Source organism: Balaenoptera physalus, assembly GCF_965194825.1.
Source record: "Balaenoptera physalus genome assembly, chromosome: 15".
Taxonomy (NCBI): domain Eukaryota; kingdom Metazoa; phylum Chordata; class Mammalia; order Artiodactyla; family Balaenopteridae; genus Balaenoptera; species Balaenoptera physalus.
Window position 1 is genome coordinate 83,900,013 of NC_138894.1, and position 12,760 is coordinate 83,912,772.

Sequence of the window (12,760 nt, forward strand, 5' to 3'; positions counted from 1 at the left end):
CTATCACTTATGGTCCAAGTCATGTACCCAAGCCAAAGAAATCCCATATTCTCATCTGCCAACCAAGCTTTTATACCATTGATATCAGCAGTACTGCTTTTCTGAAATTACAAGTTTCTTGACCTCATCTTTGGGGTTCTGCAACTGGGAAACCTTTAAAAGAAATACTTCAATTAAAAAGAAAAAAATGTCAGGCGGAAGGACAGTTTCTCTGCAGCAGCCCAGGCTTTCTTTACATAGATCTACGAAGTATTTTTTTCTCCCCTGAGGAAAGACATAAAACCATTTCCCTAAGACTGTCAACATTCCAAAGCAACTAGTCCTGCAGGTTTCCTGTGTGCAAATGGCTATTACCCTACCCTGGAGTTGAGCTCCAAGCTGGAAGCTCTTGGCTCCCTGAGTATCCCCTTCAAAGAGGAAAATACCAGGCCCTCCTGAACCAACAATGAGACATGTTTGACTAGTAGTGATGAAATGTCTTCTATAAACACTCCCTACCTTACCCACCTCCCATTTTCAGGACTGATTCACCACTGAAATATTTGTGTCATCCAAGTTCAAGTACATGAAACCAAACCCTTCGGTGTCGGCAGTTCTCAAGTGCCATATAAAGCAGCACGAATGTCACCAGCTAGGGAGGTAGTTAAATTAGCCAAAGCAAGCTGCTGGTCTCCAGCAGGGCTGCCAGAACTGCAAATGGGAGCTGGGCCTGGGCCTTTCTGGGTCAGATCAGCAGTGCCTGCTGAAATCCATGTTACTGAAATCCCCCCAAAATTTCCTGGCCTTGCTCAGCCAGAATACAAATTTCCAGCACCAGAAGGGATGGGACTTTTCACTGCCTAATGTGTTCTACCATCAGCAGACTATGAAATCTCAATTCAGGACCCGCTCCCTCAGAGCTTGGGACCCTAACTCAAGTTTATTTTTATACTCTTACACAGGGACAGGGCTTTTTATATACATTTTCAGGATAAGGAAGACTGTGAAGAACCTGGACCAATTATTTCCTTGGGGAAAGAAGAAGAAAATAATATTGAAAACCCTGGAAGCAGACAATTTATCTATGTATTGGAGAAACTATTTTTCAGCAGCAAGACTGTCAGTATAAATCGATAACACCCCTGCTTACAAGCGAACACTGAGCCCAAGCTCCCCTGTGAGCAAATTCTCCTGGGGGTACCTAGTCACTGGGGAAGATGTTATCCTGAAAGTCATGGTTTAAACTTCAGAGATAGAAGGAAGAAGGGTTACGGTCTCTTTCCACAGAACAGTGAATTTTATTTTCCCCTGAATATTCTGTTAGATATAATCATTACCTTCTAAAGACAGACAGTCTGTAAAAATTCAAGTTCACTGTGATACAGCTATAGTATATTGTTTTCAATATGACAGTACTGAATGTAACTGACCGTGTATGCAATGGGCTGTTATTCTCCTGTGAGTTTTATGCAACACATACACTATTGGGTGGAAATAAGTAGATTGGTATTTTCCAAGCTAGTGTCTTACTGAACACTATTCTCAGGATTTTAATTGGGGTAATATAAAACAAAAACTTGTTATTTATTGAAATTAAGTTCAATGACAGCTGATGACATGAAGTTTAAAAGGTTTCCTTAGCTTAGAATGTTTAATAACTGAACGTGCATGGTGAATCTTCAAGGGGGGGGGGTTAGTGTACTACATTGCCCAAATTTATTTTACAAAGTACCTTTTCTTTATTTTGCTATTTACTGAGCTATGGAACACAGTTTGGTAAATTTGGAGCTATGGAACACAGTTTGGTAAATTTGGGGTTAAGCAGTATTTCCTGTGATATAACTAAGCAAATGCAGCCAATATAAACTAGAAGGTACCAGGATATCCATAGAAGCAACCTATGTTGTTTTAATAATATTCTTTATGGCCATTAAGTACTGTTTTAAAAACAGTTACCTGAAGAGAATTCAACTTTATATGGACTATCTAAAAAGCAAGCAAGCAAGCAAAAAAAAAAAAAAAGAACAGTCAGGCTATAGAACATGGCTTCATTGGGTTTAATGTTGTCTGCCTGTGGCACTTGTCACACTATGCTCTTTGGATTAGAAATACTTGTGTGGCCCACCTGGGAAGCTGATCACCTGATCACTGAATATAAATTTACATTTATAAGGAAATCTGCTCTGAATTATAAAGGGCTAACTTACCACTTCACCTTTGAAAGAATGACTTATTTATTAGATGACACTAACCTGTCGTGGAAACTTAAACTTCCTACCTCATCCAAGTTTAAGCCCATGTTCTCTCATTCAGACTTTTCAATCCTTATTTGTGTTGCTTTGAATTAGTGAATTAGAGTCCATCCTCAGAGCTGTGATGTGAATATAGTGTGAAGAGAAAAGCCCTCCTTCTCAAGCATTTCTGTCCCTTTTGCAGTTCTAATCACACCTCCCCAGGTTACTGCTAAATTAGCCAAGCAGCTGGCATTAGTTTGCTACCCAGAGCAAGGCAACTTGTCCTTTGTTGAGTTGAGGGGCAGCCTCTAGGCTGCTTTTAATCTGATTATTTAAATTCAGTTGAATCTGCCCAGTAAATATTTTCTTCAGCTGCAGAAATGTGTAAATCAACTAAGTACTTCATAATCTATTTATACAGTTAACAGAGCTCATGCTGACCAATGTCATGGGACTTGATATGAGTTTGCTTTTGCTAACCAGTCACCACAGTTACCCAGAAGGAAAAGCAAATCATATGAGAGTGATAACAAAAAAACCGATATCTTATCCCAGTAGCAACTACCATTCTTTGGATATTTGTAATGTGCTGGTAACTTTTGATCGTCTTTATTATACTTGGCCTTGTTGTTCCTGTTTTACAGATGAGTTAAGTGAGGTACAGAAAGGTAGAGTGATGTGCCCAAGCCCTCCTACTTACTCGTTGGTGAAGCCAGCATTCAAACCCATGTGTTTGGGGGGCCAATACGTTTGCTCTTGCTATTAGACTATTAACGTTCTGCCTCTGTAAAAGTGACCGACATAATTTTAACCTTTTCAGTTTTATGGCCTTAGAGCCTAGATTTGACTCAATGGATTTAGCTAGAAACTTTTTTTTTTTTTTTTTAACGCCAAGCATCTCAAAATCAAGATCCAATTGGATCTTTCAAATTTCCTCTAAAATTCCCACAGAGACACAATAGAAGATGAAATCTCACACCTCCACCAACATTTAGGACTAACATCCATACTTTATCTAAAACTGAGAGTCACTCAACAACCACGAAACCATTAGTCTGTATGGAGAAACCTCATCTAGCCCTGCTCATGTGATGTCGCCAAGAACAGCGGAAACCTGCTCCCACTAAATCAAGGAGAAATTGTATTTCCTTCTTCCACTATCTACCAGTCAATTCAGAATTGTCAAATTTTTAGGAGGACTCAGGCTCCTTTGCTTTACAGGATTTTTTTTTTCCTTTCAGTTTTATTGAGATATAATTGACAGACTGCACTAAGTTTAAGGTGTACAGCATAGTGACTTGACAAATATATTGTAAAATGATGACCTCAATAAGTTTAGTTAATATCCATCATCTCATATAGATACAAAAAACATAGAAAAAATGTATTTTTTTTCTTGTGAACAGAACTCTTAGGATCTACTCTCTTAACGACTTTCAAATATACTGTACAGCAGTGTTAACTATAGTCATCATGTTTTACATTACCTCCAAGGTTAGTGTTTGGGAAAAAGCAAAAAAACAAAAGGCATGTTTCTGGCTGAGTTCTTTGCAATCTCTAAAAATTTGACTAGCACCCAGGAGGGGCGGTCTCTTCCCAGCCATAAGCTGTCAAAACATCATAATATACAAAAAATAAGAAACATGACTAATATAATATGATCCTTACAAAAAAAAAATCCACAATATATGTAGTAATAGTTGCTAATCTTTATTCAATAATATAATATTGGATATATAAAGGACAATCAATTAGAAATACAAAGAAAAAAAGGAGTGCAAAAGGACACACGTAATCATAAACTAGCTAATCAAAAAAAAGTCTCAGTAAATTCCAAAACATACAAAAGAAATTTTATAGGGGTAATTCTCAGACCGTGCAATAAAACTGTAATCAATTGTTAATTATTTAATTAATTATTTAATTGCAAATAATTATTTAATTGCAAATAATTTTTTCAATTAAAACAAAAATAAAACACTTATCAGATAATAGTTTACTCTAAAATAACTTTGGAAAATAAAGAAATTTAGATTATTACATATCAAAATCTACACTCATGGAAAACTACATAAGTTTCATTTTTCATAATTGTTAAAAATAATTATGAACATAAAAATTTGAATTGAAGAATTAAAATATATAATAATAAAATAAATCTAAGTAAATTAGGAGAAAATATTTTTTAAATTACCTGAAAGTGTAAGCAGGCAAAATTATTAAGAAAACATAGAAAAGTAGAGGAATATCAGGGGAAAATTTCTCGTCATGCATTAAATAATACACATTTCTGGAAGTTGACTTGCTGTGTTAAAAGTTATGCCATTTTAAATTATAATGGTTACAGAAATTACTCATCAACAGTTTTTTTTTTAATTTTTATTTTTGAGCCGTGCTGCCTGGTTTGCGGGATCTTAGTTCCCAACCAGGGATTGAACCTGCACCCTCCGCAATGAAAGCACAGAGTCCTAACCACTGGACCTCCAGGGAATTCAAGTTTTTTATGAGACTCTATTCCTCCATATATTTACTAAGTAGATATTTTAAAACTTTTTCGTGTTGGCTGAATTAATAATCTCATACTTTTTTTATTGAAACATAGTTCATGTACAATATGTTAGTTTCAGGTGTACCACATAAAGATTTGACATTTGCAGACGTTATGAAATGTTCATCATGATAAGTCTAGTAACTATCTGTCCCCTTAAAAAGTTATTACACTATTATTGACCATATTCCTTATGCTGTATGTTACATCCCTGTGACATTTATTATATAACTGGAAGTTTGTACCTCTTAATCCCCTTCACCTATTTTGCACCTCCCCCACCCCATCTGGTCCTGGAGTTTTGTTTGTTGGGAGATTTTTAAAATAACTGATTCAATTTCATTACTGGTAATTGGTCTGTTCATATTTTGTATTTCTTCCTGATTCAGTGTTGGGAGATTTTATGTTTCTGGTTTATTCATTTCTTCTAGGTTGTCCATTTTATTGATGTATAATTGTTTGTAATTTTTTATGACTCTTTGTATTTCTGTTGTGTCATTTGTAACTTCTCCACTTTCATTTCTGAATTTCTGATTTTGTTAACTTGGGCCCTCTCTCTCTCTCTCTTTTTTCTTTTTCTTGATGAGTCTGGCTAAAGGTTTATTGATTTTGTTTATCTTTCCAAAGAACCAGCTCTACTTTCATTTATCTTTTCTATTGTGTTTTTTTTAGTCTCTATATCATTTATTTCTGGTCTGATCTTTATTATTTCTTTCCTTCTACTAATTTTAGGTTTTGTTTGTTCTTATTTTTCTAGTTCCTTTAGGTGTAAAGTTAAATTGTTTATTTGAGATTTTTTTTGTTTGTTTCCTAATGTAGGATTGTATCACTATCAACTTCCCTCCTAGAACAGCTTTTGTTGTGTCCCAAAGATTTTCGATTGTTGTGCTTCCATTTTCATATGTCTGGGTGTTTTTTATTTCCTCTTTGATTTCTTCAATGACACAACTGTTGTTTAGTAGCATATTGTTTAACCTCCACTTGTTTGTGTTTTTTCCAGTTTCCTTTTTGTAGTTGATCTCTAGTCTCATACAGTTATTGTCAGAAAAAAATACTTGATATAATTTCAGTCTTCTTAAATTTATTGAAACTTGTTTTATGGCCTGGGGCTGGTGCTGGCCCACTCGTGGATGGGGCCAGGTCCCAGGGCACCTGTCTGCAGGGCCTGTGGGGACCTCAGTCTGGCCTCACTGGCCTGCTGGTGGGCAAGGCCAGGTCCTGGGGTGGCTGATGGGTGGTCCTGGGACTGCTGCCTGCCTGCTGGTGGGCTGGTAAGCCTCCAACACTAACAGGTGAGAGGGAGGATCCAAAATGGCACTTTCCAGCACCAGTGGCCTCGTGGTACAGTGAGCTCCCCGAAACGGCTGCCACCACTGTCTGTGTCCCCAGCGGAGTCCCAGTTGCCTCTTGCCTCTCCAGGAGGCTCTCCAAGATCATCAAGTGGATGTGACCCAAGCTTCTTTCAAATGACTGTTTCCGTGCAGTGTCTTGGAGAATCTGAAATTTTATGTGCACCCTTTGAGAGCAGAGTCTCTCCAGCTCTACTGTATGCAAGCAAGCCTCACTGGCCTTCAAAGCCAGATGTTCTGGAGCTCATCTTCCTAGTGCAGGACCCCTGGGCTGGGGAGCCCAGTGTGGGGCTTGGACCCTTCACTCCTTAGGGAGGACCTCTGGAACTGTGATTATCCTCCTGTTTGTGGGTCACCGACTTGGTGGTGTGGGTCTTCACTATATTGTGTCTCTGCTCCTCCTACTCATCTCACTGTGGTTCCTTCTTTATACTCTTAGTTGTGAAAAATCTTCTCTGCTAGTCTTCGGGTTGTTCTCATAGATAGTTGCTCTGTAAATAGTTGTAGTTTTGTTGTGCCCATGGGAGTAGGTGAGCTCAGGGTCCTCCTACTCCAGCATCTCACTTGTCATTTGTCTTTTAATGTTCTCATAAAAGGTCTAAAATTGCTATGGACAAGATTGTTTATTGCAACTTGTTTTTTAAAAGAAACCTGAAAAACAATTTTCTATGGGAATATTTGAGTTGACTTGCTTTTTTTCACCAAAATCTTTTTGAATGTATTAAAGGAATTGTATGTAATCATTGGATTCAATTTACAGAGAATTGACGTATATTTTATTGAGTTTTCTTATCCATGGACACAGTATAGCTTTATTATTTATTTCTCAATATTTGTAATATCTATTATGACTTGTCCTTAGAATCATGGACTATTTAGAATTGCTTTTGAAAAAAATTCCAAATTTATGGGACTTTGAGGAGCATATTTTATCATTTCTAATTTTATTAAATTTTAGTCAGAGATAGTGGTCTATGTTTTATAAATTATTTGAGATCTGTTGGGATTTCCTGATGGACTGATACTGTATTAGTTTTCCATTGCTTCATAGCAAGTCATCTTAAATTTAGAGACTTAAAATGGCAGCCATTTGTTAACCCATAGTTCTGTAGCTCAGAAGTCTGGGTACTCTGCTCAGGTTCTCACAATGTAGAAAGAACTCAAAATAGCTGAGTTGAGTTCTTGTCTGGAGGAACTGGGGCAGAATATGCTTCTGAGGTCATTCTTCTTGTTGGTAGCATTCAGTTTCTTGTGGGTATAGGACTGAGGTTCCCATTAGTTTGCCAGCTCTCAGCTCCTAGATGCCACCTGTACTTGGTACTTCCTCCATCTTCAAAGCCAGCAACAGAAAATATCTCTTGGATCAAATCTTCCTCATGCTTTTGAATCTCTGATTTTCTTTGTCTCTGACCTCTAGACTCATGGAATTAGGTTAAATCCAATTGGATAATTTCCCTATCTTAAGGTCAACTGATTTGAGATCTTAATTACATCCGTAAAATCCTTTTACAGTAGTACATAGATCAGTGTTTGATTGAATAACTGGGAGAAGCAGTGTGTATACCAGGTGCCAGGCTCTTGGGAGCCATCTTAAAAGTCTGCCTACCACATATACCTGTTAAGTATATGTGCTTGAAAAGAATATATATTATTGTTTGGTGTGTTCAGTATTCTATATATCCCTGTTTGATTAAACTTACTAATTAGGCTCTTCAGATTCTTCAGATCTACCATATCTTTACTAATTGTTTAGGTTTCAATGCATCCAGATCAGTGTTCATTAATAGGTTGACATTTGTAAAAATTGTGTAATTCAAGTAGTGAACTTTAAGACTTAGGAAAGTAGGGTCATTTAAGATTTCATCATCCACAAGATGGACTAACAATTTTTTACTCTACTGATTTTAATTTTTCTACTCAGTATCTAAGAACTTAGCAAGAGTAAACTCTTTTTTATTCTGCAGACACACCAGGTTATGCATGCCTCTGTTGTTTGCTAATACTCTCCTCTGGCATGGGAAGCATGTTGTCTCACCAATTCCATTCCTCACTTCAAAAACTCTAAAGCATTCTTTAAGATCCTCTTCAGTTATCTTCTCATGTAATTCCTGACTCCTCAAACAGCATTATCTTACAGTTCTTTCATTTATTATGGTTAATACTTACTTCATTCATTCATTAAATATTCCCATAATAAGCTCTCACAATATTATGTGTGTGTGTGTGTGTGTGTGTGTGTGTGTGTGTGTATATATATATACATATATATACATATATATGTAAATCTTTATATCTGCCTTCTTTATATTATACTGTTCATGGTTAGGCGTGAAGATTGGGGAAGGTAGGTGTTTTAGTATTCAAGACAATTCTTGGTTCATAATACAGCTCAAATATTTGTTGAATAAAGAAATTGATGAATATATAAACATTTATAAGTATCTACTATGAAGCAAGGCTTTCATTAAATTATACTTAAAATGTCAGTGTAGCTCAGTTTTCCCCACTAGTCTATAGAATCTCTCAACTGATGCAGTCATCCTAGTCTACAACATCACCCTTGCTTACCTGGTCTATTGCAATAGACCTGCCCCTTAGTGCTTTCCCTGAATCCCTGCAATCCATTCCCTACACGGCAGTTAGAGTGAAATTCTAGAAGCTTACACCACATCACTTCACCACTATGTTTAAAATACTTCTTTAATAAAATATATATCTTTAAATTAATTTATAAGGGGGTAAACATACATTTCACTTTGCCTAGGACAGTTCTATTTTTGCCTATTGTCCCAGCAAAAATCTCACTCCTACTGCCAAGATGCCAGTCCATGCTTTGGGAGAAGATGCCCTGTCCCTGAAGTCATCCTAAAACAGTGCCTTAAAAACTGCAAGGACTTGGCCACCTCACATGTGCTTGTTATTGACATGAGTGGATTAGAGTTGATTGGGGCACTGTATACCCTAGAACTCCTTTTGGGTATCTTGGTCACTTTTCAGCCTCACATTTGCAAGAGACTTTGTATCTGTGTAACTGAATGATAGTGACATCCTCTTGATTCTTTGAGCTGACCCTACAGTCGTCTTTGTTGACACACAGGGTGGACATCACGTGTTACATTTGAGACACTCAACTCAGCCTTGGCAATGTTTCTACATTTTTCCCTATGTGTTGTTCTAAAAGTTAATAATGCTATTTTTGACATGATTCCTGACTATCCTGATCATTAAGACTGATGGCTACTACTCATAGAACATTGGCATAAGTGCAAAATACATTTCACATTTTATTTTATTTACTTCTCATATTAACAGTGTAAGCATTTTTTTCTATTTATAAATAAAGAAACTGAGACACTGACTTTTCCCAGGCATATAACTTGAAATATCCAATGCTTCCTGCATTCAAGGCTGGTACTTGGAAGCACAACTACTTAGGCTTACTATGGCTGGTTATCTAGTAGGTAGGTAAACAATTATCAAATAAACAATGATCAGTTTGGGTTGAACCTACGGAGTACAGTGTATTAATTTGTTTATTGTAAATATAATTTCTGAGCAAAGTAACCATTTAACCTGCTTTGGGCAGTTGGGGTTTTAAGATCTAAATGACAAATTTCCTGACTTCATAAGCCCTACTGTTTTGTTAGAGAGACAATTTTCATAAACAAACATTGCAATATTCTGGGAAAAGTGGCTTGCATGGTGTTTGGCATACAGGTGGCATTAAAATTTATACTATTGAATAAATGAAATAAGGCATGCAGGAGAAAAAGAACAAATGAAAGTACAAAGACCAAGGGAAAGAGAGGAAAGAACTTTCTGCCTGGGAAGTTGGCAAAACCATCAACGAAGTGGTTACATTGAAACTGACTCCTGGAGGGTATGTATGAGTTTTTTATGTGAAGGCTAGAGAGGGCATTCAGAGCTGATGGAATAGCTTGGCAAACGTATCAGCTATACTAAAAACAAAAACCATGACGTGTTCAGGAAGTGGGTTGAACGATCTGGAAAGGGTTTCAGAATTTCATGGGCAGTGTCTTATTTGTGTGAAGAGAAATATCAGCCTTGGTAGCACTGCTATTCGTGACTCAAGTTGATTCATTTTGCAAAAAGTACAGTCTTAATATCTCAGACCAACTTCTGAGTGTTTGTGGGTTGGGAGTTGGAAGAGACCAGAGCTGAGATGGATGGATACGTAGTCTGCTGCCGTAAGCCCAGTTCTTCGGAGACGTTCACGAGATGTCAGTCATTAAGGCCAAAGTCTCTTTGAGCGAGCACAGCCCCCTCTCTAGGGAGCATTCCATTTGCCCACTGTGTTCCAGCAAACAATGTCAAACTCAGACCGTGGGGGCCAGTTCTCCCCGATCGCATTGATCTCAGGAAGGTCAGAGTCTGCTAACTACTGCGTCCTCAGAGATTATTTAATATGGACGCTTCAAGGCCTGTGTGAGGGCCCAGCAAGCTGCAGCATTCCTGTGAGGGAAAAAGCAGGGGCCACAGGGCTGCAGCCCCATATCTAATGGAAGAATTTTCTGGGCACGGTGCTGTGTAGGAGGATTCGTTTCTGTGGAGGAGCCTTGTGAAAGGACACACCGACCAAACAAACAAACAAAAAAGAGACAGACATGAATGCACTTTCTGCCAGTTTTTTCTGAAAGATGAAGGTTGATTTTGAGAACACAAGATACTACAATAAAACTCTTGTCCCTGTAATAATAAGGGTGAGAAAACCATTAAAGTTCTGTGTGTGTGTGTGTGTGTGTGTGTGTGTGTGTGTGATCTGGCTACTGTAGTTTAACAGTAATTCCTCTTGACATTATACAAGGTCAGCAAGTCACCTCAAGACCACCCTGCTTGAGGATTTGCTCTCCACACAGGGCTGTATGGACTCTCTCAGCTGAGAAATGTCACCCAGCACCTTTCATATTTATGGTGACTCATAAACAGGAAACCAGTCCTGTCCATGACATTGGAACTTTTTCATATCTCAAATCCTTTTATGAAAATGAAAAAAAAAACCCACACCAAACAAACCAAAAGAATTTAGCTGCCTTATGCTTTCTGGGCCAAAATAAATATTGCCAAATTAGTAAGGCATACTGAACAAATTAAGCACTAAATGCAAATTTATTGACTGAAGTCCAATGGCAGACTCACCAAAGAGCGTACAGTGGTGGAGCGCAGCCCTGTAAGTGGGTGTTTGTATTGGCGAGTCTCTGCAGAAAGGCATGGGAACAGTAATATAAAAAAGAGAGCATTTCTGTTACACCCAAGATGAACAGTTTGTTTTAGAAAGTTCAAGTAAACAGTGTCTAACATATATTTACTGAATTCAGAACCTCGGTTGCTACCAAGAGGGAGATGAAAAAAAAATAAACTGGCAACATTTCTTTAAAAAAAAATCTCATTTGGAAATGTTCAAGTCAGCCTTGTAAATCATTGGATGGGATAGAGATATCCTTCCTCATCTCTGAGCCGTGAATAAACCTCTGCAGTGCTTCACCAAAGCAAACAAGAAGTTTCCCCTTAAGGATATTCAAAACCTTATAAAACAAGAAGATTTATCTTAATGATTTCTAATGTCCCAAATGGAATATATATGATGTATCCTTTAAGTTATGGGCATCATTTATGATGCCTAAGTTTTAAAAGTTGCATGTGTATCGCCTTAGTTCAATGATTGATTTTAGGGAGAGGGTTGTGGTAGAGAGTGGATATATTTCTAACTGCTTCATTGTTTTCCTCCTGACCATGGACTCAATGACCTCCCTTCCTACTTTGGTCAGGTTCTCTCATCCCATTTAACATGAAAGATACTAAGATGCAGATTTCTGTTTGCATTGGATGTTGCTTCTTCTTTTAGCGAAAAGTTCCACGACCTTCCTGGGGCTTCCCACAATGCCTTGTCTCTTCTTTGACAATAGACAGTGGAAGAAACCATGAAACAGAAAAGTCATTTTATCATACACTACAAATTGGGAATAGAATGTGAACACCATAGTATTCGAAGCCTGGATGGATATTTAGAAAGCTTTATTTTATAGATGGAAAACTTAGAGGCCCAGAGTGAGGTTGTAACCTGCCCAAAGTAACTCAGTGAATCGGTGCCAGAGAAATGAGATTTAGAAGATCAGATATTCTTTATCTGCTGACTCTTAGCCAAAGTTCTTTGTACACATCACCCTCCCCCCTCCATAATTATTATTTAGAGGTATTTTTTAATAGGTAATATTCTCATTCTGCACCCAGCAGCTTAGAGTTACAGAGTTAAATATCTCCTTCTCCATGCCCCTCGCTTGCTCAAAAAAAATCCAGTGGCTTTCCACTGCAGAGGAGATCAAGCAATTTGGGATGAGGATAATCTTGTCCTTGGCTGGCCAAAACAAAGGACAAGCTGAAAATCAGCTTGTGCCAGGAAGATGGTGAGAGGGTTGCAAAGAAGAAATAGACCGAGCTATGACCTCCGAAGGAAGGGAAATGTATTAATATTTAGTGGGTAGAAATGGAAGTGGCTTAATTATTTTTCCCTATATGACATTCCCTAAGAAATCAGCCAGGATTACATTTTTTATAAGTATCTAGATAGTCAAAGAAGTGAGCATCAACTTGATTTATTTGCCTAGCACAATTTCAACTCACTAGAAACCAAC

The 12,760-nt window shown here is 37.6% G+C and overlaps 1 long non-coding RNA gene across 1 annotated transcript in view; it reads left to right on the top strand.

Moving 5' to 3' along the window:
- The window catches only part of LOC309643628, a 353,895-nt gene that overhangs the window by 196,601 nt on the left and 144,534 nt on the right, over positions 1 to 12,760 (top strand). The window lies entirely within an intron of this gene.